This window comes from Cupressus sempervirens, chromosome 2, assembly GCF_028749045.1.
Source record: "Cupressus sempervirens isolate cs-2001-9-10 chromosome 2, ASM2874904v1, whole genome shotgun sequence".
NCBI lineage: Eukaryota > Viridiplantae > Streptophyta > Pinopsida > Cupressales > Cupressaceae > Cupressus > Cupressus sempervirens.
In genome coordinates, this window is record NC_143119.1 from 591,653,968 (window position 1) to 591,681,906 (window position 27,939).

Here is a 27,939-nt window from a genome sequence, read left to right on the forward strand (position 1 = left end):
CTAGCCTTGATGAATAATTTTGTTGAGATAATACAAGCTATGAATGAAAAGAAAGCTGCATATGTTGAGACGTATCCAAACAGGGCTGCAGAAGTGCAGAGGAAAATAAATAGTAAAAACATAGTAGCTCCTGGCCAATATACCTTACAAAGAAGGTCAGAATATGTGATGATTCAGAATGTGCGATAGGGTCCTCTTCATCAAAGACAAAGGCCAGGAAGTCCACCTACAACCAATGCTCCAAAAAGGTAGAAGTTAGAACAAGGGTCTTCTTCTTCTCAGCCAGAACAATATTCCTGGAGCCAGTTCCCAATCCAGATAGATGATGAAACATCTTTAAGGGAACAACTTAGAAAAATTGGTGGAGAAGAGGATGTCATTGTTAATTCCACAGATCTAGAGATTGGGGAACTGCAAGAACCCCCTACACCTTCCTTGGAGCTCACTGTTGTTGATTATCAAGGTAAGGAAATTGATCCTATAGTTGCCCAAGCCTCCGAGAGGTTTATAAATGATGAAAATTTTGTGAAATCTAGGGCATTTGCATAGTTTTTGTGGAGGTTAAATATAGGAAATTTTGAAAAGGCTTGTAAAAAGATAAGAGCAGAGCAACTCGATAGACCAGACTCTGTTATTAAAGAAGAGGTAAAATCCAAGTTTTTGAGTGATTTTTCCCAATTTACACCTGAGGTCGAGAGGCAATTAGTTAAGCAATCAGGAGTCCTTATCTTACCTGAATGGGATATAGTGAATGCTATGGTCTTTGATTCAGTAAGAAAACAAAAGGATGTCCAATTAAAAACTGAAGAAGAGATACTACAGGCTCATAGAGGAGTCAAATTTAGTGATGACCACCAAGCCCTTGTAATTTGGTCTATTGAGAAAAGGGATAAAACAAGGATGCATGAAATCTCTACTGCAAAGCATACTAGCACATTGACAATCTTCAGGGCTGGTGAAGTTGGCAGTAAAAAGATAATTGGGATGGCTTCAGAATGCTAAAATTTGGCAATATGGTGTCTTGCCAGGAAGAGGATAGATTTTCTCAACTAAATGCTAGATTTGAAGAAGTGTTGAAGGCAAATGAAGAAAGGGGCATACTGATACAAAAATTGGAGAATCAGGTATCTCAAAAGGAGAAGATGCTAGGGTAAAGAAAAATAGAAGAGTCCATTAGACACAGGATTGTATACCCTCCCAGGCCACCAATTGAGCCTTTCAAATCCACTCCAATTATTGAGGTACCTAATACCCCTGAAAGGCCTCAATTCTACACCACAAAGGATTTTGAAGAAGAGAAAACCAAGCTTTATGAATTGCATGTAGAATTAAAAAATCAATATGAAGAGAAATTGAGGCAGGGTGTGATGTATTTAATGGATAGGATAGAATGGTTAACCTTTTTTCATTAATTGGCAAGGATTGTATCCATTAGAGATGAATTGCAGAGAGATGAGGATAGGTTGAGGCCTCTTGTGCAGAAGTGGAGGGAGAGAAACAATAATATTACAATTATGTGCATATCTATGATCCAACTACCTTGTCATCAAATAGAGAACTTTTTTTATTTATTGAATAAATTAGAAGGTTTTGATGACAAAAGAGATTCTTTTCAGAGAAGATTAACAAATTGTTTTTCCAGATATGGTTGAAAAATTTAGTCTGTTTCCTTGTGCTTTAAAGACTGTTGACGAAATAAAGGAAAAAGAAGAATGGAAAAAGTAGTTGGATGAGATATCTTGTGAAAGGATGAATAATATTGTTAATGAAACTGGCTACTGGCTATGGACAAAAACAACTGAGGAACTGGTGAAAGTGCAGCTATTTTATAATGCCATCAAAAAGGATTTTGTTGATTTAGAGGCAATTGCAACTTCTTTAATAACTGTACAAAGAGAGGCACTAAGTTTTGATTGGCCAGAGGACACTTCTTATGATGAATGGAGAAACAAATTTATGTCAGAAGAGCAGTTGTTATAGGATGGTAAAGCGGAAGAAGAGGAGGAGGAAAATGCAAAAGTAAAAGTTACCTTCATAGTTAATGATGAAGATAAGGAAAATCCCCAAATTAAAGTAAGTTTGCAAGTAATAATAGATGATTCATCACTTTCAAGTTTAATGACCACTTACTTTGAGGATGAAGAATAAAAAAAGAAATCAAAGCTCTTGTCTCAATCAATGAAAATATAATAGAAAGGGACCCACCAAGGAATGTTCGATGTGATAGCTTTTTTGTTATTCACATTTTTGTCCTTTTATTATAGATGTATGTAAAAATCTTTTGAAGGACACCTATCAATCACATCTGCCCTTTACTTGTTGCAACTCACGCCCATATAAGTGAGTTTTCAAGGCAATATGATGGTCTGAGACTTGTACTTTTTTTATTTTCTCTCAAGAAAAATATATTTAGTCGGTCCAATAGAGTGTAGCTGATTTGAGTTTGTTTCCATTGTACTTTCTAATAACATATTGAATGATAGAAATAGCAATCTATTATGGGATTTCAATTGGTTTTCTATTGGTTATTGTATCAACCATATGAAAAGGATAATACAAAAGGGTATTTACACTATATTTGTGTCATTAGTTTCTATCTCCAATTTATGGGTTTGTCTATTTTGAAGTCATTTAAATAAGGTTTAGTTGGCTGAATGCAATCTGGATGGGTTGTATATTATTTTCATTGTTCTCTTAATCCAAAAAATTATATAAATACTTCAGTGAATCAGTAGGGTTTGTGAATTCATAAAGGATATTTCATAAGAATGGAGATGGGTGATTACAATTGATTAATTCATTTGCAAGTTATCTGAATTAGATCTCCCGCCAGTAGCTAATTCTTTGCCCAATGGATAAGGCACTAGTCTCATGAAATATCCCTTTCTCTGATTTTATATGATATTTCAAGCCTCAAATCATATCTTTAAAATCAAGCAACCAATATTTCAAAGATCCACCGATTTCTCAATAAACCCCAAATCGGGTATGCCAGAAATAGTGCCAAAAGCTTCACAGCTTCACCTATTATTAATAAATATAAAAGTGGAAATTTTTACAGAAATTTGAGCAGCATAACAGTCTATAAAATTATATTTCTAGATCTTTATAACATGCACACAATAGCTCCCAAATGGAGGACAAAAACAATGCTCATCGGGCTCCTGAAAATAGCACAAAATAGCCCGGAATCACCACAAAGACTTAATAATCTATCACAAAAGTATAATCATATCCAAATACATATATTCAACTCTATTTTAACACTTTAAAGTCTGATATACAGCAGCAATCCAAACTGATATGAAATACTCAACCAGAAACACCAAACTTTTACAAAAAACACACCCGAAAAACCACAAATTTGCATTGTTCAACACAAAGGAAAACTCTACATGAGCATGCACATGGAATAGCTTCAAAATCCCATTCTTAGCCTTCCTAGAAACCTACAAACTCCCATTCTTGGGTCTCCTTCTCCATAGGTTTGGCAGCCTTTGAAGAACAACAAAGAAATGAGCAAAAATCAAGTTTTGGAATGAGCCCAAAATGCCTCCAAACCCCTTAAAAGAGGGCATAACCCTAACTCACATCCAAGAGGGGTTAATAAAATATAATTTAATAATAATTTTTATTTATTAGTCCATTGGTTTCCAAAGATTAGCCCCATTTGCTGAAACTTCACCTTTTTGGGGCTTGCCTGCCTTAGCAAAGTTTATTATTTTTAATTATTTGAAAAGGGGACATGACAAGTCCTCCCCTCCCAAATATTGCTTGTCCTCAAGAAATGAAGGTTGGAATTCTCAATAATATGTGCTCCTTCCCAAGTTGCATCCTCTAGAGGTAATCCTTTCCATTTGACCAAATGCTCTATGACGCTCCTGTTTCTCAATCTTTTCTCTCTTGTATCCAAAATCTCTTCTGGTATCAAAAATAATTTTCCTTCATCATCAAGAGGTGGTAATTCTGTAGATACTATGGTTTGCTTTCCTAGAACCTTCTTCAAGCAAGATACATGGAAAATATTATGTATTTTGCTGTTTGGTGGGAGCTCCAATTCATAAGCTACCTCTCCTACCTTCTTGATGATCTTATAAGGCCCATAGAACCTTGGCTTGAGTTTCTCTACCCCACTCCTCTTCAAGGTGCTTTGCTTATATGGCTACAACCTAACAAATAGCAAATCTCCCACCTCAAAAGATCTTTCAATCCTTTTCCTATCAGCATATAACTTTTGTTGGTTCTATGCATGTTGTAGATTATCCTTGAGGGACCTTATTATGTCTTGGCTTTGCTTGACGAAATCACTTGCTCTAGGTACTTTGCTATCGAAAAGTATTAGATAAACAAAGGAAAGGGCATCATAACCATAAAGAGCATGAAAAGGAGGCATACCAATAGACATATGATGAGATGTATTGTAACAATACTCCCCTATGTGTAACCATTTCACCCAAGCATGTTGTTGATTTGAAACATAGTTCCTCAAATATCCCTCTATCCATTTATTAACTATCTTTGTTTGTACATCTATTTGAGGGTGATAGCTAGTACTGGGAGTGAGTTTAGTTCCTGCCAAATGAAAGAGCTCCTTCCAAAAAGAGCTGAGGAATCTACTGTCCCGATCACTAACAATGTTTCTAGGCAAGCCATGTAATCTAAAAATTTCCTTGAAGAACAATTCGGCCACTTGTGATGCCTTGAAATCAAATGTGATAGGAAAGAAATGTGCATACTTAGTTAGTCTATCTACCACCACATATATGCAATCCTTACCTTGAACCTTGGGCAACCCAGTGATGAAGTCCATGGAAATACTTTCTCATTTTTGTTCAGGAATAGGAAGTGGTTGCAACAACCCTGCAGGAAAATTTTACTCACTCTTGCTTTTTTGGCATACCATACATTCCTTAATGTGTTTAAGGACATCCTCCTTCATACCCTTCCATGAAAACCACTCTCAAATTTTCCTGTATGTCTTGAAGTATCCTTGATGACCAGCCAAAGGTGTGTCATGAAAGGCCCTCAATATCCTCTCCTTAGTTTTTGATCTTGGCACTAAGAAGATCATGTTCTTGTAATAAATCAATTCATCAACAACCTTGTACCTATTATCATCCACTAACTTATCCAAAATCGTGGTGGCAAAGGAATCTTTAGCATACTCTGAAATTATGGAGACTTTCCAATTAGCAGAGATAGATGTTAAGGAACACAAAGTGGGCTTTCATGAGAGAGCATCAGCAACCACATTATTCTTTCCTTTCATGTATTCAATATCAAAATCATAAGCTTGCAATTTTCTTACCCATTTTTGTTGACGATCATTCAAATCCCTTTGGTTCAAGAAGAACCTGAGGCTATTATGGTCTATCTTTACAATGAATCTCCCACATACCAAATATTGTCTAAACTTATGAAGTGCATGCATGATTGCCAACATTTCCTTATCATAGATGGAGTAACCTTTCTCTGATTGATTTAATTTTCTACTCTCAAATTCTATTGGATGTCCCCTTTGAGTTAGGACAGCCCCTATACCTTCTCTAGAAGCATCACATTCAACAACAAAAGGTAAAGAGAAATCTGGAATTGCAAGCACAGGGCATGAACTCATTACCTCCTTAAGCTTATCAAATGTTTTTTGTGCCTCTTCTATCCAAATAAAAGCTCCTTTATTTGTAAAATCAGTCAAGGGGGCAGAAAGCTGAGAAAATCCCTTGGTAAATCTCCTATAGTAGCTACACAACCCGAAGAAACCTCTCAACTGTGTAAGATTAGTGGGTGAAGGCCAATCCAAAATTGCTTGGATTTTTTGTTGATCAACCTGTACTCCTTTAGAACTTATAATATGTCCCAACTATAGGATCTCTATCAAACCAAACTCACATTTAGATAGCTTAGCATAGAAGGATTGCTGCTCCCAAATTCCCAAAACAGTGTCTATGTGCTTTAGATGCTCTTCCCATGTTTTACTGTAAATCAAGGTATCATCAAAAAATACCAAAACAAATTTTCGAAGATGCTGGCTGAATACCTTATTCATACAAGATTGGAATGTTGCAGGTGCATTAGTGAGACCAAATGGCATAACAAGAAATTCAAAGTGCCCATAGTGACATCTGAAAGCAGTCTTTTCCACATCTTCACTCCTCATTCGGATTTGATGGTACCCTGATCTTAAGTCAATTTTTGAGAAGTATACAGCACCATGTAACTCATCAATGAGTTCATCTATGCATGGTATGCGATACCTATTTTTTATGGTCTTCTTGTTTAGAGCCCTATAGTCTATACACATTCTCATTGTACCATCCTTTTTCTTGACAAGTACCACAGATGATGCAAATGGACTAGAGCTAGGCCTTATGAATCCCATGTCCAGGAGTTCTTTAATAGTTTTTTCAATTTCTTCCTTATAACCTCTTGGATGGCGGTATGGGGTTGTTATAACTAGTTTGACACCCTGTTCTAAATCTATAACATGCTCAAAACCTCTATCTGGTGGTAATCCTGGAGGCAAGTCATTGAAAACTATACTATGCTTATCAAGAATATTTTGAATTTCAAAATGAAAATTACCTTGATTCTTTGGAGAGCTTGTTGGATGGATTATGACTCCTGCTACCCATGCTAGTTGTCCTCTTCAAAAATTCCTCTCCATCCTCTTTGTAGAGACCGCCTTAGGTGCTCCATTCGATAAGCCTCTCAATATGACTTCTTTCCCATTGGAATAAAATTTAAACTCCATAGTTTGATAGTTCATGTAATAGCCTCCAATAGAGTGCAACCATTGAACACCCAATACAAGATCTATCTCCCCAATACCAACCACATAGAAGTCATCACATAACTCATAATCTCCTAAGGTCATCTTGAGTTGTTTCACCACCCATGTGCAAGGCATAATGAATCCATCAGCTGTAGTAACATTGAATCCCTCAAAATCTTCTGCTTTAAGCCCTCTTTTCATGACAAATCCCTCATCAATAAAATTGTGAGTTGCCCCACTATCAAGAAGAACTGTCAACCTTTGCCCTACTAGTACCCCTCAAATTCGAAAGGGATGGTATCTTGGGACTCCTGATAATGCTGCTAAAGTGCCATCCTTGCTGATTTATTTTTCTTTCTCTTCTTCTACCTCCTCCTTAGTGTCATGAAATTCCTCATGCTCATCTGAATCAGATTCTGAAGCAACTTCAATATAGTGCACTTGACCTTTCCCCAAACATCTGTGTCCTGGAACCCATGGTTCTCTACAAGTAAAATAAAGCTTTTTCCTTCGTAATTCACTCCTAGTCTCTTCATCTACCTTTTTTTTGCCACATTTATCACATCTTTTGGTGGTAGTGTTGGGAAAGTCTTTTTCTGAAAATTTCCCTTATGTTGCCAAAGATTTGAGGGTTTTTGATTAGTGACTAATTTCATAGGCACGCAGGTTTCAAGTTGCAAGCTTCTTTTGATAGCTTCCTATAAGGTTGAGGGTGAGAAAGCCTTAACCAAACCCTTAACAAAATCTTCTAAACCATCAAGAAAAAGATAAACAATCCTCTTTTCACTCATATCAGGTACCATAATAGCCACTTTTTGAAACTCTTCTATATACTCATTAACTGATTTGGTTTGCTTCAACTTTGACAATTCTTTAAAGTACTCTTCATCATCCTTGAGGTCAAATCTATCTATCACCCTTTGATTGAAATCATCAAATGTAGTTACCTAATCATGACCTTGAGTAGTCATTCCATGATACCACCAATCATAGGCTGCATCTTCCAAGTGTAGACTTGCAAATTGAACAGCATCACTCTCCTTCATGGGGTTAAGTGTGAAGAAAGTCTGTAATTTTTGTAGCCATGCTCTAGCTGAAATTTTATTTGTTCCATCAAAAGTAGGTGTTGTAAACTTTCTTATTTTATTTTTGAGCTCTCTTCCACTTATGGCATGCTCCCTCCTGTTCTCTTTCTTGGGCATCAAAGTGTTCATCATATCCACATATTCTCTAAAAGGAACCAAACTACAAAAGTCATCATCTAAGCCATTGTAAGTAGCTCTTGATGCAATCAAGTTACCTGTAACCTCTTCCACGAGATTAATGGCTGGATTTGGTACTGGTGGCTCATCTGCAGGCAAGAAAATAGTTTTGGTTGATTTAGATGGTGTGGATTTCAGATTTCTTGGCTCCTCTGAAGTGCTCCCTTTCTCATTAATAGATGCAACTCCTTGTAGTTTTTCTATCAATATTCACAAAGCCTCTCTAGTTTTTTCCAAACTATCCACTATTTGCTTCTGAGTATTTTGGATGTCTTGGAAGAATTTCTTTGCCATCTCATCTCGATCAACCATACTTTTCCCTTCCTTGGATTTTGTACTTTTACTTTCAACTGGAGGTTTGATAAAAATTTCTTTACTCTTTTCTCGCTGCAAATATCTTTTTTCTCTTTCACTTAGTTGCATGCGACCATAAATTTTGACATGCAATTGATTAGAAGCAACATGCAACCATAAATTATGACATGCAAGATCTGGGTAGTTGTCAAATCTGACGTGCAAACTTCTACAAACCCTCAGGCTAGCAAGATCATAGCTCTGATACCACTGAAATGTCCCTTTCTTTGATTTTATATGATATTTCAAGCCTCAAATCAGATCTTTAAAATCAAGCAACCAATATTTCAAAGATCCACCAATTTCTCAATAAACCCCAAATCAGGTATGCCAAAAATAGTGCCAAAAGCTTCACAGCTTCACCTATTATTAACAAATCTGAAAGTGGGGATTTTTATAGAAATTTGAGCAGCATAATAGCCTATAAAATGATATTTTCATATTTGTATAACATGCACACAATAGCTCCCAAACGGAGGACAAAAACAATGCTCATCGAGCTCCCAAAAATAGCACAAAATAGCTCGGAATCACCACAAAAACTTAATAATCTATCACAGAAGTATAATCATATCCAAATACATATATTCAAATCTATTTTAACACTTTAAAGTCTAATATACAGCAGCAACCCAAACTGATATGAAATACTCAACCAGAAATACCAAACTCTTACAAAAAAACACACCCGAAAACCCACAAATTTGCACTGTTCAGCACAAAGGAAAACTCTACATGAGCATGCACATAGAATGGCTTCAAAATACCATCCTTATCCTTCCTAAAAACCTACAAACTCTCATTCTTGGGTCTCCTTCTCCACAGGTTTGGAAGCCTCGTAAGAACAACAAAGAAATGAGCAAAAATCAAGTTATAGAATGAGCCCAAAATGCCTCCAAACCCCTTAAAGAGGGCATAACCCTAACTCACATCCAAGAGGGGTTAATAAAATATAATTTAATAATAATTTTTATTTATTATTCCATTGGTTTTCAAATATTAGCCCCTTTTGCTGAAACTTCACCTTTTTGGGGCCTGCCTGCCTTAGCAAAGTTTATTATTTTTAATTATTTGAAAAGGGGACATGACATCTCATAAATCAGAAGCAAGCAAGGGTGAATTCTAAAGCTGCATATCAAATCATTTTATTATAAAATCAAAATCATATTTCCATTTTGTTCAAAAGTTATGAATGCTCGTCAATACTCATTCATATCTATTCTTTAAGTCTTAGGTAGCTACTATTTCCAGGAATATTTGTAAATCTTAGGAGAATTAGGACCAGATCTACAAGTAAGAGATGCATACAAGTTTGAAAATATTGAAAGAGTTGAAGTAAACTGCACATATGTTAGTGGGTAATAGATGAGAATCAGAATGAAACTAAAAGAATCTCTACACAACAGTTTGCACTAAAATTATCCCTAGGTACACCCACCTTGGTTTAGCAGAGCCAAAAGAGTAGGAAACCATCCTTTGGTTTTGTTGAAATTGGGTCCAAATGGTTTAATCATGCAGCTGATAATGGGAATTAGTTGATCCTCAAATTGTATGAGTGTTATCATTCTGGTATTGAACACTTTGTTGTTCAGTAGTTTTAAAACACCAACAATTTCCTCTAATATTGTTTACCAACACAATACATGAAACAACAGATATTAAATTTAAAGATTTTCAAGTGAACTTAGTGCTTACTCTCAAATACAAGACAATTCAAATGAGTTATCTTGATGGGGTGCCCTCTTCTTGAGTAGGATTGGTCCTCCTTTGCATTCCTTAGCATCTTCATTTCAAACCATTTGGGAGGGAAATTATCATAGTTAAGGCTTGTTCCCAACATGTGTCCAGTGCAAACCTTATGCCTCAATCATGAGAGATTTGGCATTTTGCAATGGACTGCAGCAAAGATGTGCTTCCATATACTCACATATATACCATATTCTCCAACATTTCAATCCTCTTGTTTTGTTCTTCAGAGACAAAATTGAGAAATTAAATGCATCATTCTGTAATACCAAGAGTCTTAACCACTCACATGTTTGGAATCTTCATGTCCCCTTGTTATATAGTTTTGGATCAAGGAGGAAAAATTCATATTCTCTTTATAACAAAAATTAAATTAATTTCTAAGCCTAACTTACATAAATAATAACATCCTTAGGTACATCTAGTTGTTTGACAATATGATAATAAGATAGTTTGAAGGCACTTCTAGAAAAATTGGTCTTCTAAGAATATACTATCTCATTTCCTCTCCTTTATTAGAGTGTTAAAATTCCTAGTAACAACAGGATACCCAAAAATAGCATCAAAAAAAGATATATTTACAAAGCACTTTTGTTAAGTTTCAACTACAAGTGATTTTTTCCTACGTTTATTGAGATTTATCCCCACTAGAACTGCCCACCTCAATCATTTATAGTTTCCTCAAACTATGTTTAGAGTTGTTTTGTGACAATGAAGAGTTAAGTTCAAATCTCTATTGCAAAAAGAAAGCTATAGATGAAACTAAATTTATTTTCCCTTCTTGCACAAAAAACTATTAGGTAATCTCATCTCCTGTATGCAGAACATTTTGGAAATGAAAATCCTACAAAAACTTCCAAAAATTAAAGGATGCTCATCATCTAAACCAACAACAATTTTGAGATATTTTACAGTATTATGTATATCAATCTAGGTTTGATATTTTCAGTGGGTTGTTTGTTATCCAAAGACCACTTTCAATTAACAAAAAAATCAATTTACATACGATATAGATGCTCTGAAATAGAGGGAAAACAAGAGTAAATAAATTTGACAATAAACAGATTTTCTAAAGCACTAGTAACTTAGCCAAAATCAAATTTCTTAGTAGACAATATTTTTATTTTTTTTTAAAGTTAAACACGATAATTTTTCAATAGCTAGGGAACCCAACAAGTTCACCAATAAGCTCCATGCCTACCATGGTTGACTAGGCAATAGTTGGATGTTTGATTTCCAAATGTAAAAGAAAATTCACAAAAACAAACTCTGCTTTCCTAGCAATTTTTAGGTGATACTGTGGCTGGTAAAGAATTGTGCTCTCCATTTCAACCAAAGTTGTTCCAAAATGATGGTTTTGTTCTTGTGTGGTAGTGCTTGCATTTTGGGCTTGATATTCAAAAAAAAATTTAAATATGAAACATTAAAACCTTTTCATCAAATAAGGACCATTTTTAGAGGCATGGATTATTCATTGCTAGCTTGAATTTTATATTGGGAAAGACCTATAATAAGAGTAGTCCGACTTTGAAGTAAAATTTTTGCAACTAAGAGTTGAGATATTCAAAAAAATTGTATCTTCTTTTTTTCCCTTTAAAGAGTTGTACTTGCAAACATAGAACCTCCATTACCATGAACATTCAGAAATTTTTAACTCAGTGTCTCAAGCTCTCTATTACTCACCTACCATATTGATCAAGAGGACCAAGTGCTAGATCATACAATCACTCAGGTGCAGGCATGTTCATGTTATCAAATAAAACAGGACTTGTAATACACTTTACACTTGAAGATCACACCTCTTCATCTGTATAAAAGGTAAATTGAACTGATTTGACATCTTTGGTCACCACCTAAAGCACACATCCAATTTTGTGAGAATATAGAGAAAAGATAAACTTGCTTAAAACCAAAAAGACAAAATCATAATCTCTGCAATCTATTAAAGTTATAAACTTACTAGAAATAGTTAGATCAAAAAAATATAGAAAAGAATCAGACTTTTAAAAAAATCCCTTGTTCAAAATATTCTAAGATGAATGATGAATGATGAATGATGAATGGAAGAGAGAAATATGGATCAATTTGCATACAAGACCAAAAGCTATCAATAAAATAGGGTATGTCATGTGACGTTACACATTAAGCATTTAAGGCCTCCTTAAGCCAAGCAAGAGGAAAAATAGAAAATAAACTAATGGCCTGATTGGACCAGTGGATAGAAGGTAGCTAAGCACCCTTCAGCAATCAGGTACTTTTTAATCAAAAGACACATACCTCTTCCGACCATTATAAAGTTCCAAAAAATTATCCAAGGATAATATCATCTAAAAAATTTGTCTACATATTTGGAGGCAATGGTAGAATACAAGAACCTAGGAATTAATTTCCACAATAGGCTTAGTTACATTTAGGACTAAAAGAATGTAGTGTTGTTTGCCTTCTTTAGAGCAAGTGCAGGAAACCCAAATTGTAGGATTGTTAGTCCAAGAAAACTCTTTTTGGTTTCTTGGTCATGTCAATTTTCCTCTATGGTTGTGAAGTAATTAATAACCTTGAAGTCATCCCTATGAGATCCTCTTACTTGAGGCTAGTATATTCTTGATTGGAGGCATAAGCAATTATTCATTTGTTAAGTGGAAAAAATAGATAGACCTGTCGGCACAGTACAATTCTTGGAGGAAGCAAAATGGCAAGTGAATAGACAAATGGGACATTCATTAGCAATATTCTTGTAACTCTAAAGATGAGATAGAAAATTTTTGCTACAAAAATTCATAGTTGTCATGTGGACAAAATGAAATGGCCGGAGAAAAATGCATTATATCAAAGAAGTCAACCCCATTAGGAAGCTTGATGAAAAGACCTATTTGAGGGCTGCAATTAAAAGCCTAGAACATTATTAATGCAACTGAGGACCATGTCTCCTCAGAACTTCCATCATTTGTGGCAAAGGACTGGTTGAAAGAAAATGCACTTGATTATAGAGTGTGTAGCCCAAAAGGATATCCATAATCAGTTTGAAAACAATTTGAAGTTGAGCAGTCTAAATGAGCTATTTGAGGAGGCCAAGCTTCACTAAACAGCAAACTTCTTGGTCAAGATTCACATTAAGAGAGCTCACATTGGAAGAAATTTGAAATCATGTTACTTTTGTGGCTCTTGGTACCCTCAGCAACTTAGTCTTGTCCAAAGTTCAAAGGCATCCAAATATCTTTCCCTAATCAATAAAGAAAAGTCTCCTTGATATTGTTAGAGTGAACTTTTGATTACAAGAAGTTGTATGCTTGTCTATCACATGTACAATAACTATAGTGAACAAAAATAATCCAAAAATAGTTTAAGTGCTTGAAAATCATAGTTCTTGTCTTGTAAAATATGTGATATCTGCTAACTACAAGCTTAGCATGATAGCTAAGAACAATCATAGATGACGAAATACACCATTTAATCAGTAAGTGCAATTGCACAGCACACAAATAAATTTAGATACAAAGCAATGATCAACTTTCATTCAAAGCACAATTTCATTGTTGTGAAAGAAACACATAATTTTAGTGCAAAAGTATCCATGTGATCATAGAAGAGAAAAAACACAAACCATGTTTATTGCAAATACATAGTATAAAAAATCAAATACATTAAAACTTGAAGGTCCTTGCCTGATAGAGCTTTACAATATCTTGTAGATTGGCCCTACCCTTCTCCAATTTCCACACAAGTCGGTCAATATCTACAATTCTTTTTAGATTAAGTCTTAAATCTTGTTGTAATGTTGCATCCTTAAAAAATGCTTGCACCATATCCAGTCTACACTTGATCTCTTCTACATCTAAGAGAGGTTGCTTGAGCCACCTATTCAATAATCTCTTCCCCATGCTAGTAGTACATGTCTTGTTCATCAATCCAAATAAACTAAAGTTCTCATTCACATCTATTTTACTTTCAAGAACATTCAATGCTCATAAAGTTGCAGCATCCAGCCACATAAATCTACCTATGTGATAATGTTGAATGGTAAACTTTCGATAATTCTTGTCATCTGCAAGAAAATCTATGTAAGAGAGGAGGGGCCCCAAAGCTCCAGTAGTAGACTTTGAACTTGCAACTATGTCCTTCAATGACTCAACTGAACCTTTTACAAGGCAACAAAGATCTTGATCAACATCCCTAGACTTGAAATCAGATTTCTTCATTTTAGTGGCTCGGAAGGCCATCTTTACCTATTCTCTCGTAGTGCACCTGCATTAAGAGAAGTTTAATCTCAATTAGCTACCAAAGAATCCAAATTCTTCAATACACCAAAACAAAGTATGTGTTTTTGTCCAAGACATGTCAAAGATGCTTCACATATGAGGAACAAATTTATACAAAACAGGAACAAAAATAGAATTTCATAACTATTGAAAATGAAGTGTTAGAAACAGAAAGTAAAGAAGAGACATATAACATGTCAACAAGCTCTACACCATATGTAGCAAGAACATAAAAATATAATTTCCTAGATTCAACCAACACTAAAGAAAAATTGCATATTTAATTGAAACAACTTTGAAGCCTCTATGATAAACTCGTAAATCTTTAAATGGCACTACAATTTATTACTGAGAGACTTGGTCCAGAAAGATAAGATGGATGACTGAATAGATTTTCCCCAACTAACAATTTGCTTTTCTGAGACTTGAGGAAATGCTATCAAGATCCTTTACAAATCAAAATTGGGGCAATTATATTATTTTATGAGAACCTGACTTTGGCCTTAGTAATTAGACATTTTTCCCTTCACAAACTCTTTACATTCTCAATTTTGACTCCTTAAACATAGACATAGCTCTGATTTTGATTATTTCCCACATCAAGGCAACATTAGTGGCCATAAGAAATGATGTTCAAATTACATATAAAAAGGACCAATGATCATGGCAAGGCAGTTAACTAAGTCCAACCCCAAGCCTCCCTCCAACAAAACCTAATATGACATCCATAACTTTATTTTGGAGTAAAAATAATGACTATTACAGCACTGTCTATTTCTTTCACAAACAAAATACCAACAAGATAGGTATCAAATGACAGTGGTCATGAATCAATTTTTCAAGATGCCAAATGCATCTAGTCACCATATACTCTAAAAACTTAATTGCCCTGAGACAATATTCGTGGGCAGGAACATAGCCAGTATACAAATTGAGAAGAATTGAAATATTAGGTAGAATCTACAAAATAACATATCTGAGTACCCCATGAAAAGTAAACTAGATTTCAAAAAGTTTGCTATCAATATGTATGGCATGTGCCATATAGCAAGCAACGCAACAGCATCCCCAACACAAGTGGTAATTCTATGGGAAGGAAAACTGATATCAAATATAAAATTTGATAAGAAAGAGACAAAACTCATTTTGATATTTCTTATGAAGGCTTGACCATGAAATCATCACAGGGGAACCTATATCAATTGGACCATCAAATTGTGAGAATACATGCTCAAATACCCAACAAAACACAAACTTTCAAACAAACTCAAACTCTTTGTAAAAATAAGGTTGGGGACTTATCTAGGCATGTGTGCGATTGTGTTAACTAATCAAATATTGTTGTACAAGAATACATTGCAATTTTGGCTTGTAGAAGAATATTAAATGGGTTGGTGGTAAGAAACTCTTTCAAGTTACTCGTGATTACATGTATGCTTGACTGCCCTTTGCTGATTGGTGCAATTAATTGAACCTCCTATGAGGTCTTCATGATTCTAGGAATGTTTGGGCTAAGAGACAAGAATTTGGTTTAATTATCTACCTAAAAAGTCATTTTTTCAGATAGTTTTGTTGCTTAATAAATTGGTTGTAGGGGATAACTCTTCTAAGCATATCTAGATGCCACATTATTTGTTGTTGTGAATAATGTGGCAATGTAGGTTCATAAAGGTAAAGATGATGGTAAGAATTCCTGTCCAGATGGGACTCCTATTCTGGAGTCTAAAAGCTTGGAGATGGGGTCAGACGTACATTTAGCCCTCCAAGATAATGTTAAGTAGCTAAGCTAACATAGATGATTATTGAAATTGTTTTGTCCCTAACAAGGTTCCTACAAATTTAGATGCTGAGCCAAATAGTGTCTCTCTTGGTCATCAGATGAATGTTGATGCAATGCTAGGTTGTCATATGCATGTTGTATTAGAGCCAAGTTCTCATGTCCCAATTGTTGTTGCAAAATAAGTGAAGAATGCGGTGTTGTTGTTTTAGTGCCTGATAATGTATGTTCTGTAGTGCCTGCCCCTAGTTCGCATTTTGTTATCATTGTCAACTCTTTTAGAGCTAGTTCTATGTTGTTGGTTAGTAGCATTCTTTTGAGATTATCAGATATTGTGCTATGGATTCAATTTATTATGTGATGAGATTACTTAGACTTTATATTTCATGTATGCATGATGTTCATTACATTGCTTTCAGTTTAGTTAAATGATTTATTATCATATGTGTTTTCTTATGGATACTTACCCCATACTTGCATGTGTATGGTGTGTGTGTTTGCTTTACGAATTTTCTTTTGTATGGTGTGTCTGATGTGGTTAAGGAAGGGAGTCGTAGCCACCTGCTAGTCGAGATCTACACGATGCACCACTTCCTACCATTGCCTATTTAGTTTAGTATATTTGTGCTTGTACATGCGTGGTTTTTATGCAGGTTGCAGGTACCGAGTATCGACTTTCCTAAATTGCCAAGATGAGCGTACCCTATCACATTATCTCAATGATAAGAGAGGGGAGATAAGTTCTCAAGTCCAAATCCCAACCCTCTAAGCCATTTGTTCTAATTGGAAAATTAGGACAAGTATCCGAGTTGAGTACCCTCCGAATGCGTCAGATGACATAATTCATGATATTAACCCTTGGTTTGATTTTGTATGTATTTTGGCTATGATGGGCTTTCATATTTTTACCTTGTGAGTTTTTTATGTATTTTCTATTAATTAAGCCTAATTAAAAGATTTAATTAATGGTTTAATTAAATGAAAAATTAATATGGTATTTTAATATTTATTTTATTTAATTAATTGAGAAATTAATTAAATAAAATAATTAAATTTGAAAATAAAAGTTTAAAGTTTAAATTTGGAATGTGATAATATTTATTTTAATAATAATATATTTGGAGTTCATTTTTAAATAAATGACTAAATAATATTATTATTAAAGCTAATAAATATTTTAGCAATTAAGTTTTGAAAAATAAAATTTAAAAGTGAAAAATATATTTTAAAGTGAAAAATATTTTTTAAATTATTAAAAGATTCTAGATTTCATGTGTCTAAAATATAAATATATTAAGATTGAAAAGTGGAGATATTAAAGTTAGTGCATGAGATTTAATAAATAAATAAATTAAATTGGAAAAAGTAAATTAAATATTATATTAATTAATGTGCATTATTTTAATATTTTCTCACATAGGAGTTTGTAAATTCTCGAGAGTTGTCATGTAGACAACACTGGAGTTTGCACTCTAAGAATGCACTAGTTGTCTACACTTAGGAGTTAGCATTTTATTTGAGCACATGGTGTCTACAACCTTAAGACTTATCTAGAAGGTTGGAGAAGACCCATGCTTGGTTGTCATGCTTATCTTCTAGTTGTTTCTAGAGACACTCTAGATGCATCTTAGAGGCCTTTAAATAGAGGCTCTCCTAGTGTGTTTAGACAAGCTGAATGGAAGCTACAAGCTACAAGCTTAAAATGGAAGCTTCAAAGCTTACATGCATTGGAGAAGTTCATATATTTTCTACATGCTTCTATGCTCCTTCTAGCACTTCTAGTCACTTGGAGATTTTCGGTTGGCTTGGATCTTGGAGGAATTGCGAATGATGGAGAAGGAAAGGATTTTCTATGGACTTCTGAGGCATGACGGATTAGCATCAGTGTCCAGGTGCACTTGTGATATTCGCATATTCTCTTTGCACTATTTCTCTTCTTGTCTTCATCATGTCTGTTATATGTGTCTGAATATTTCTTGTGAATGAATCTACAATTAAATTGGAATTTAGATATATAGAGTTGCAAAGAAAACAATAGAGAACTCATTAGAAAACCTTAGCTTCAATTTAAGGAAGGAATTAGATCTAAACGGGTTTGGGTTCGAATTAGAATCAAATTGAAATAGATTTGAAAATGGTTTCAAGATTTATGGCCAAATCCATTAGTGAAATTATTGGATAAATTTAGAGAACAATTATTTTAAGAGAAAATTTTTAATTCATCACAAATTGTCCTGTCGCTGCCCCTTGGATAGACCCAAACTCAGTCATTCATAACTTTTTATCGAGATCGAATTTATTCGATCGCTCTGGTCAAAATTGGCACAACTTGGCCCTCTCCAACATATTTCAATTTCAGCCCGATCCAATGGTTCATTAGGGAGATATGGCCGTCGTACTGGGACTGTTTTATTCAAGGACAGATATTTTTTCATTTTTCATAACCAAGAGTTCTTTATGCTTAAACTTCACAAAAATAATATATCAAAGTATGGAATGAATTAAAGATATTATTGCAACATTCCCTTATTAGAATCTTATTAATATGCATTAGTTTTATATGGCTTATTATCTAATCTAATTAAATCAAATTTAATTAAGATTAGTTAATAATAGAAGAAGTGTAATTAATTATTAGTCAATCTAAGTAAATGCATTTTTAAATGAGAGAAAATTAAAAGAAAAGATATTTTAATATAGTTTATATAGTGGATTTTTTAATACTATTTAATATATATTAAATAATTTAGAGATGGTAATTTAATATCACGAGATGATTTTAAAACTTAAATTTTAATGTTACAATGGGTCATTGTTACATTTTGACCTTGTTATAACATAGCTACGATTTGAGTTATTATATTGATTATAAATTATTGATATGCCTTGAAGGTTAGTTAAATATTAACTAATAGGGATTATGGAAATATAGTTTGATGAGTTTATTATTTATTAATGATTGTTGGGTCTAACAAGCTATTAATAAATAATGGTTTAAATAGTTATCAACAAATTTGATTAGAGATAATCTAGAGGAGATTAGTTAATGATTAAAGTACTATAAAAGATATTAATCAAATTGAATTGGTTAATAATTTGGAGGAGTATTAATTAACTAAACCAACGCATATAGAGGAAACTTATTTGAGATAATAATACTTGGTATTGGAGATTTATTATAACTTGTTATTATTGAAATATAAATGGGAACATTGTTGCAGAGTGACGAATGTAGTCATTATAGATTTATTAATAAGATTTCCAATATAGTTTGTTATTAAATATTAACAAGTTATTATTATTGAACTATGAATATGAATAATTATGTACTAAATTATAGTTGGCTTTTAACTTACAAAATTATAGTTAGTTATTAGTCAACTGATATTAATTGAAACGTTGTCATGGATATGTAATTATTAATTAAATTAATTAGAGTTAATTAGATTTAATTAATAATTAAATTATGTAATAAAATTTTAATTGATATGATTATTTTAATGAGATTGTAAAAATATTAATATCAAGTTGATAGGTCTTATTCTTATGACTTGAATAATGACCTTAGATGTTTTAATGGTGAGACTTAGTAATATTTAATTGAGAACTATTAAATGATAAAAGTCATGGACTGTGTACCTAAGTTAATTTGATGGATTTAATTGATCATTTTATAATCTTCTTATTCGAAGATTAGTAATTGGGTTCTTTTATGAATGAACAATGATCCTTCGATTATGTTGAAATGTAAAAGTAACATTAAAAGAAGAGTTAATCAATTAGAATATGGATCATGGTTAAATATAGAGAACAATTTAATTAAAGGTCAATGATGATCAGTTTAGTGAATATTTATCCTTAAGTTATTCTTAGAATGTAATTCTTAATAATGAAAGGATAATGCTATCGGGAAACAACTGGGTTGACTTGTCGGTCAAATGATGAAACTTAAGACACTTGAAAGTATACTTGCAAACAGAAAACTGAAAACTCCTACACATTATTCAACTATGTGAATTTAGTAAACCAAAACATGTGTTTGCATTGTGTATTCTCTATGCTTCTTGTTTTGGGTTTTTGGGTTGACTAGTGTTGACCAGTCCTAGGTTGTTACCAGAGGCTTGGGGGTTATGAGATGTGATGGCATGTTGATTTTATTTGGTCTCGATCTTTATAAGCCCAACCATGGTAATGTGATCGTATGCTCTATAAAGTGTTTGTATTTACTGATTGTTATTGTTCATCAGTCTTCATGTGTGAAGCTGAGATGTATGTGTATGAAACACTTGAGCTAATAATTTTTGAGTCATCGATCAGTTATCCTTGGATTACTTTCTAGTCACCATGATGGGACTGAAATGTTGATTTATTTCTTGATGATGTTATGTTGTGACATGTTTTGACTCAACCGTTTTGGAGTCTTCGATCAGTATGATTTTGAGATATTCTTGGTTGCTTGTTGAGAACCAATGAATATTGTGATCTATTTTGAGACGTATTTTGGTTATTGAGAACCAATGGATACTTAAGATTATCAGTGATGCCTTCAGTTGCCAATAGAGAACTGTTGTGGTCATGATTTTCTATGGATGCTTTTCAGATGCTCATGGAGATTTGATTATTCTTATTGTGGATATTTGATGCTTTTATCATGGATATTTGATGATTCTTTTTATGGATTATCTTTTGGATTTTCTTTCCAGTCGCTTATACAGGACTGTGGTGATTTATGATTCCATGAGCTTAGGGTAGGTAATCTACTTGTAGTGTCGGGAAGTGGCTTGCAATGGGGGCTAGGGCCCTAAGTGGCTGCCAGGGTAACTCATTATAAGTTTGGTTAATAAGTGATAACATTTACACACTAAATGGAGATTAAATGAACCTAAAAAGATAATTGTTTTGATGTTCTCGCCCATGCCTTGAGCGCTTGTACAGGCTAGGATGGGAGTAGTGAGAACGCATGGTTGCTACCGTGCATTCTGTAGTATGCCTCGTCAGTATGAGAGGATACTAGTGGCCGCATGAGATCAGTATGGACCCGTGGAGTTTAGCTAACTGCCAGGGTAACTTGTATGTGATAAATGCGATGACACTTTCTCGCTTGCAGAGTAGGTTTCCTACGTGTCATTGTTGTGCCTCTGGGAATTAGATGTCAATTTTGTGTGATGGAACCTTTGAGTTAGTATACTTTTAGGATTCTTGGACTATTAGAGTATTTATGCTATGTGATTTTGATAGCCTGTTTGGGACTTGAGATTATCTCCTCAGCACGGTGAGAGTGGACCACTTAGGTACCACGCGGTCGGGTGGTAGTGTATTTTCCACTCTTATCATTTGAGATCCGTCCGAGACACCATGGCTGAAGCATTCTTGGTTGGTATTTATCTTCATTATGTTCTTGGATCATTATGATAGATGATATACCCTATGATAGATGTATTTATTGGTATGTTTCTTATATTGATGATTTGCATATGTTAGATGAATAGTTAATTTAGATGTGATTCAACGTTAAGGGATCTTTAAAGAATGTAACTTGTTATGTTATGTTATGTTTAATTTCATTTGAATTGTTTCTATTGCTTCCGCAAGTGTTGTGAATGGTTTATCTTTCATGTTTTTAAAAAAAATATATATTGTTTGGCAAACTTAGTGATATTTTAGATTAATTCTTTAGATCCCTTGGCAGGGCATTACATGCTCTAATGAGAACTCTTTTGACAATATATGGTAATGGTGTTCATCCTCTTTAACCTATTGCACCTGTGAGGCACTATCCAAACTATTGTCTTTAAGAATGTGTGGATTTTAGGTACCATTCTCTAAAGAAGAAAGTTGAAGGTTTTGTTGATCAATGAGAAGGGAAAAAGGGGAAAAGGAAAAATGATTGATGTGGTAATTGGTGATTTGGCTTTACTCCTATTATTTTGGATGGCAGATATGTTGATGTTTACTTTTGATTGCTTATATGGATAGTTCAAACAGATGATTCCTTTCTCAATTTTCAGTGGGATGTGACCATAAAGACTGTTGTTTGATATTGCTTCTTTGGATCTATCTTGGACATGGTTGGGAGTCACTAGAAAGGGTATAGATTTGATCTAGCTGAGCTACTCATTTCGGTGTTATAATGCATCTCCCTTGAATTCTATCACGTGTTTTGTCTCTACGATTAGTTGGTGCTAAGATCTCTAGCATTTGTCCCTGGGTTAGAAGTATGAAGTGTTGAAGGTTGCTATTTCAATAGTTGATTTAAGTGTTGTCTGATGGTTGACTTCTTGTAGGGTAGGGATAATTTTTTTTGGTGTTTTGGTGCCACTTTTATGTGATTATAAGTTGATCAATTCTATGTAAGTTTTCAAAATTCTTTCAAGTTACATTTGTGTACTAGTTCCAATATAAAATAAAAAAGTTGATATTACTAACCTGGGCAACATTTGACAATGTCGTTTCTCCATCTTCTGATGAAGCAACCATCATTAGAGTTTCTATAACACCAACACTTAGATAATCAAGATAAAATGTACCCCCAACCAGTCTCCTCCCATTGGCTGCATAGGCATGTACTTTACCTTTCCTAAAAGATTAAATCATCACACTATTAGGTGGTACGTGAGTTCAAAAGCAAGAAGATATAACTGAATGAATTCAAAAGCAAGATGATGATAGCTAGATAATCCTGCAAAAGAGTGTTCCAATGGAGTCAATTGGTGGTCATAAAGAATGGTACACAATATTACTTGGTACTTCTTTTGCAAATATAACAACAACCCAACTCAAGTTAGGATTGTCAAACAAAAATTGGTGGAACTAGCCAGAACTTCGTACATTTGGAAACAAACATAAACCTTCATGAATTTCTTAAAATATTCATAAGCAAGAAATATTATAATTTGAAAGCTAAACTTAATGTTATTGATAACAATGGTGAAAAGGTTAATATTTGTGGAGAATGGTAACAAGACAACTGATTATTTGAATACATTTCATTTGCAAAAATAGTAGTGCCTCAACCCAAGGTAGGAGATAAATCAGAGGCTAAGCTAACCATGGCTTTTTATAGTTGGAAGCAATTAGTAGTCTTGTTTAGTTTCTTTGGATATTCAAGAATCAAGAAGTGAGAATTATAGATACTTCATGTCAGTCAGAATAATATTTGAAACCCTATGCAGGACAATGGCTTATGGGTACAGCAATATCTAGCACCCGCAAGATAAAATGCTATATCAAATTTGCATTACAATAAGCCACGCATAGGGACAAAAATAATCATTGTGGAGTCATTCATTTAGTGGCCATATCCTTAAATGATGTAGTAATTAACAGAAATGGAGAATACAATTTTTATTAAAAATTATGCCAATCATAAAGCAAGAAAAACAATAATTTTACGGAATTAATGCAATTCATAATAGAATTAATGCAAATCAGTTGAAGAGATTTTATGGCAATCATAAAGCAATAAAAACAATAATTTTATGGAATTAATGTGATTCATAATGAAATTAATGCAAATCAGTTGAAGAGATTTCATAACGGAATTAATGCAAATAAAACTACTGTAATTGGGTATAGCAAGAGAAAGGTTTTAGTTCTTGTGTACTACCACTCTGCTGCTTTTTTTTCTCCCATATCTTGCTAATAAGAAAAGGGAATCCAATGCACAAGAACCTATAAATATTTGCTCGTAGAATTGTAACACTTAATGTAATCTATTGCTCTAAACTTTTTGCTATCTAACATCTTTTATGCGCATATTTGTCAATAATCTTATGGTTAAATTGTAGAATTTTCATTCAAATTCATATTAGAATGCTATTACTAAGTATTCAAGTTAGGGTGAGATCCCCCATACATAACATCACCAATTCAAGTGCAATCAAAATTTCTTACCTCCAAAATTTTAGAAAACTAGTGCATTTACTCCAAATTAAAGCTAGATTAATACAAATCTAGCATGTGATCTCTATGAACAAGAGGTAGCCAAAGAATGGAGGTGTTGAGACCTACTTTTGCGTTCATGATGTTGTTACTTTGGTAACCATACAATTGCTGAGCGGAATAACATAATGATTGTCTTACTCATATGTTAAACACAAATGCAATATCAACATGAGTGACTTAGTTGTGTACCATTTGAGCATTGGTGGGCTTTGATTGTCCATCAAAATAGTGTTGCAAGCACTTCTACCAATCCGAGCTATAGTATGTAGCTTTCCATGCAAAACAACTTGAACATTTATTTTTTATTTAAAAAGGGATAAAGCTCATTCAAACTCAAAAGAGATTACAATCAAAGAGCACAAAAAAGAGAGCATTAAATGCAAAGGAATGTGTTTGAACTCTGAATCTCAGCAACACAAAGACAAAGTTAAATTTAGACATCTTTCTAGTGCTAATAGTTTTTTAATCAATTTCTTCATTAGATGACTAAATAGACCCTACTTGTTAGTGCTACTAGTTTATGCATGCAGAATTCTTCTAACTTTTGATTGATTTTGTTCGGATAGAAATGTTGAACTCAACTGGAGTTTTGATAGTGATTAGTGCAGAGTCTATTGGAGTATATGCAGGAGGGTTTCATGACCTTGACTTTCACTGGGCACCAGATTCAGTAGCTCTCATCTGCTTTACATTAGGTGTTATACACTCTTTCAGAGATGATTTCCTCCATGTGCTTAGAATGTTAATGCTCTATAATTTTTATTTTGTAGGTACAACAGCCAACCCAAAGGGAGTAGCAATTAGCCATGATGCACTCATTGTTCAGTCAAAAGCAAAGATTTCCATTATAGGTACAATCATAATGAAGTAATCAATCTCTCAAATATTTATGGTTAACTTATGAATTGTGTGTTAGAGCTCTGCACTCTATAGTTATTATGCTTCTCACAATACATGTCCTAGTTTAGCAAATTAGAAATTTGTCAATTTAAAAAATAGTATGAAGAGTACAACCACCCTTAAACTTCACATACTAAGGAAACATTAGGCTTGGAAAAAGTAAGTCAACTTTGACTATTTAATAGTTTAGCCTAGGAATCAAGCCTTAATATGTGATGTTTAAGCCATCAACTATAGAAAATAATGTAAGAATTATTTTCAAGATGGCTCCAAATTATAGAATCTAGAAAATTCTCATTTGGTCTTCCTCATATCACATTTGACAGATTTATCTTCACACTTCTCCACCATGCCACATTGGTGGAATCTCTTTGGCGTTGGCCATTATACTGGCAGGAGGATACCATATATTTATACCCAAGTTTGAAGCAGCTTCTACTCTATTTGCAATACAAAGATACTTTGTATCAATGATTATCACTATACCAACTATGCTTGTTGATATAGTTACATTTTGCATCAATTCAAGGTACACTAATAATTACTTTTACTTGCGTAACTGAATTCTCTTACTAAAAACATAAAAATTAAAATGTTTTATTTAGACCATTCCAAATTTCAAACTCTCTTGGAAAAACATGGTTTCTTTTGTTTGTCAAAACCTGGTAGAAATAAGAGGTCTTATCAATATGTAGTAAAGCCATAGTAAGAAGAGATGTGGTCACTGGTAATCTTTTGGAAAATGTGGTTGTACACAAGTTAGAACCAAACCCAAGTGTTGAGCAGAAGGAACATTTGCCAAGCAAAGATTTTCCATGGAACAGAAATCTCAGCTATATTGTCAACAAGAAGATCAAATACTAACCACATATATCACTATAATGTTTGTACTTGAAAAATTACTTTGTATGTTTGTTGCTTTTGTAAAACTATAATGTTTGTAAAGGCTAAAAATGAACTTGCGGGAATAAATCTAATTTGGGCACTACTAATTGTATATCCCTCATGCTCCTGCAATAGAAGAAAGAAAGGGGAATCAATGCTATGCTTTTCAAGTCTTGAGAAGATACTTAATGGAGCTGGAAGCCTGTCACCACAACTTATCAAGAAAGTCACTAAATTTTTTCCAAGAGCTCAGATCTTTTCAGCTTATGGTTAGTTTACAGTCTACTTTAATAATAGGAAAGGGAGATGATAGAATCATTGAAAAGTCTCCCATTTAATGATTTCTATTAACCTTTATGTCATGTTATTTTCTTTCATGTAGTTGCATTCATTTACCTATTTCATATTACTTCCTAAGGAGACCTAATTCTACTTCTTTTTCTAAACTCTTGTTTGTTATTATTTTAAAAAAGGTATGACAAAGGCCTATTCCTCAATGACTTTCACTCTTGCCCACAATCCAATAATTTGACAAGGCAATTTTACTGAAATATAGGATTATTCCATGGATCCAGTTGATCAAAATGATTTTCAAGATTTTCGAATAGGAGTTTTTGTGGGAAAGCTTGCTCCTCATGTGGAAATACAGATAGAACATAGTGATGAATGTCTTGAAGCTAATAACTTATACAATGTGGGGACTATAATGAAAAGAGGCCCACATGTGATACTAAATTATTGGGGCCAAAATGATTCAACCACAGTGGCATTGAGTGAAAATGGATGGCTAAATACAGGGGATCTTGGATGGATTGATGAAGAGGGTAGATTATGGCTTCTTGGCCGATCTAAAGACATGATTAAAAGCGGTGGAGAAAATGTTTATCCTTTCGAGGTGAGTGTTTCTCTTCTAGCTCAATTCCAACTTATAATAACATCATCTGTTGTAAAATTGCACCAATGAAATCATCGTTCTATTGTGGTAGTTTATTTTTCTATTGGTCTGGATATGTTCACCTTTGCTCAATTACTTTTGGCACTTTTTTGTTCTTTTTAAAGTCTCCCATCTACAAAAACTTAAGTTGTTTCAAAAAAACGCACTTCAACTTTAGTTGCTAAGCATAATTTTCATTGATGGTCAAGATGATACTCATCTATTTCATATATGCCACCAAATAATTTTCTACCATCACAGGTGGAGAAGATCCTATTATAGCATCCAAGGATTTTGGCAGATGTCATTATTGGAATCCCAGATCCAAGGTTTATTGAAATTGTTACTGCATGCATCAAGCTAAGGGATGGTTGGCACTGGGAACATCAGGATTTCACAATGCTGAACAATGTAGCTATGAATGAGCACAAAAAATTGTCCCCAATGCTACTACAATTGTTTTGTAAATAGCAAGGACTTTCTAGGTATGCCTCTCCTATTAGCCTATTTAAAAATTGTAGATTATGTGGCTATATTCTTTATAACATAGCCTTATATGTTGGAAAATCTTCAATGGAGACACAATCAACAAGATTGTATCCGGAATCAACTGTGTATGTTTTGTAATTAATATTTCAGATCATTTTCAAGAATTTATTATTGGATTTTCTTCCCACACCTTAAAAATGGAAAGAAATGGTTTGTGCTTTGTATAAATAGGTTTAAGTCACCAAGGATGTTCTTCCCATAGAAAGAGCCATTTCCAAGAACCACAATAGGAAAAGTGAAGAGAGATGCACTGAAGAGAGAAATTATTTTGAGACTTCAACCCTGTTCAGAATTGACAGCAGCTAGAAGCAACTTGTAGAATACAATATTGCTCTTAATTTCTGATGAGCTCTCTTCTATTCATGTTTGTGTGTTATGAATAAAATAGAAGAAAAAATTCCAAAATAAATTAGACTATCAAATTTTCTAATTGAACAGCTAAATCTGAGATGATTTAGGGCCCACTCGAATTCAAACCAGGGAAGCTTGTATAATATATGTTTTTAGAAAATCATCCTAATTGGAGTGTTTCAAGTTGGATATAGTTAAGTTGACTAACT

General features: G+C 33.7%; 1 pseudogene; it reads left to right on the top strand.

The window, feature by feature from the left end:
* The first annotated feature begins 39 nt into the window (after positions 1 to 39).
* Positions 40 to 27,698, top strand: LOC149574789 (2-succinylbenzoate--CoA ligase, chloroplastic/peroxisomal-like; annotated as a pseudogene).
* The last annotated feature ends 241 nt before the right edge of the window (positions 27,699 to 27,939 follow it).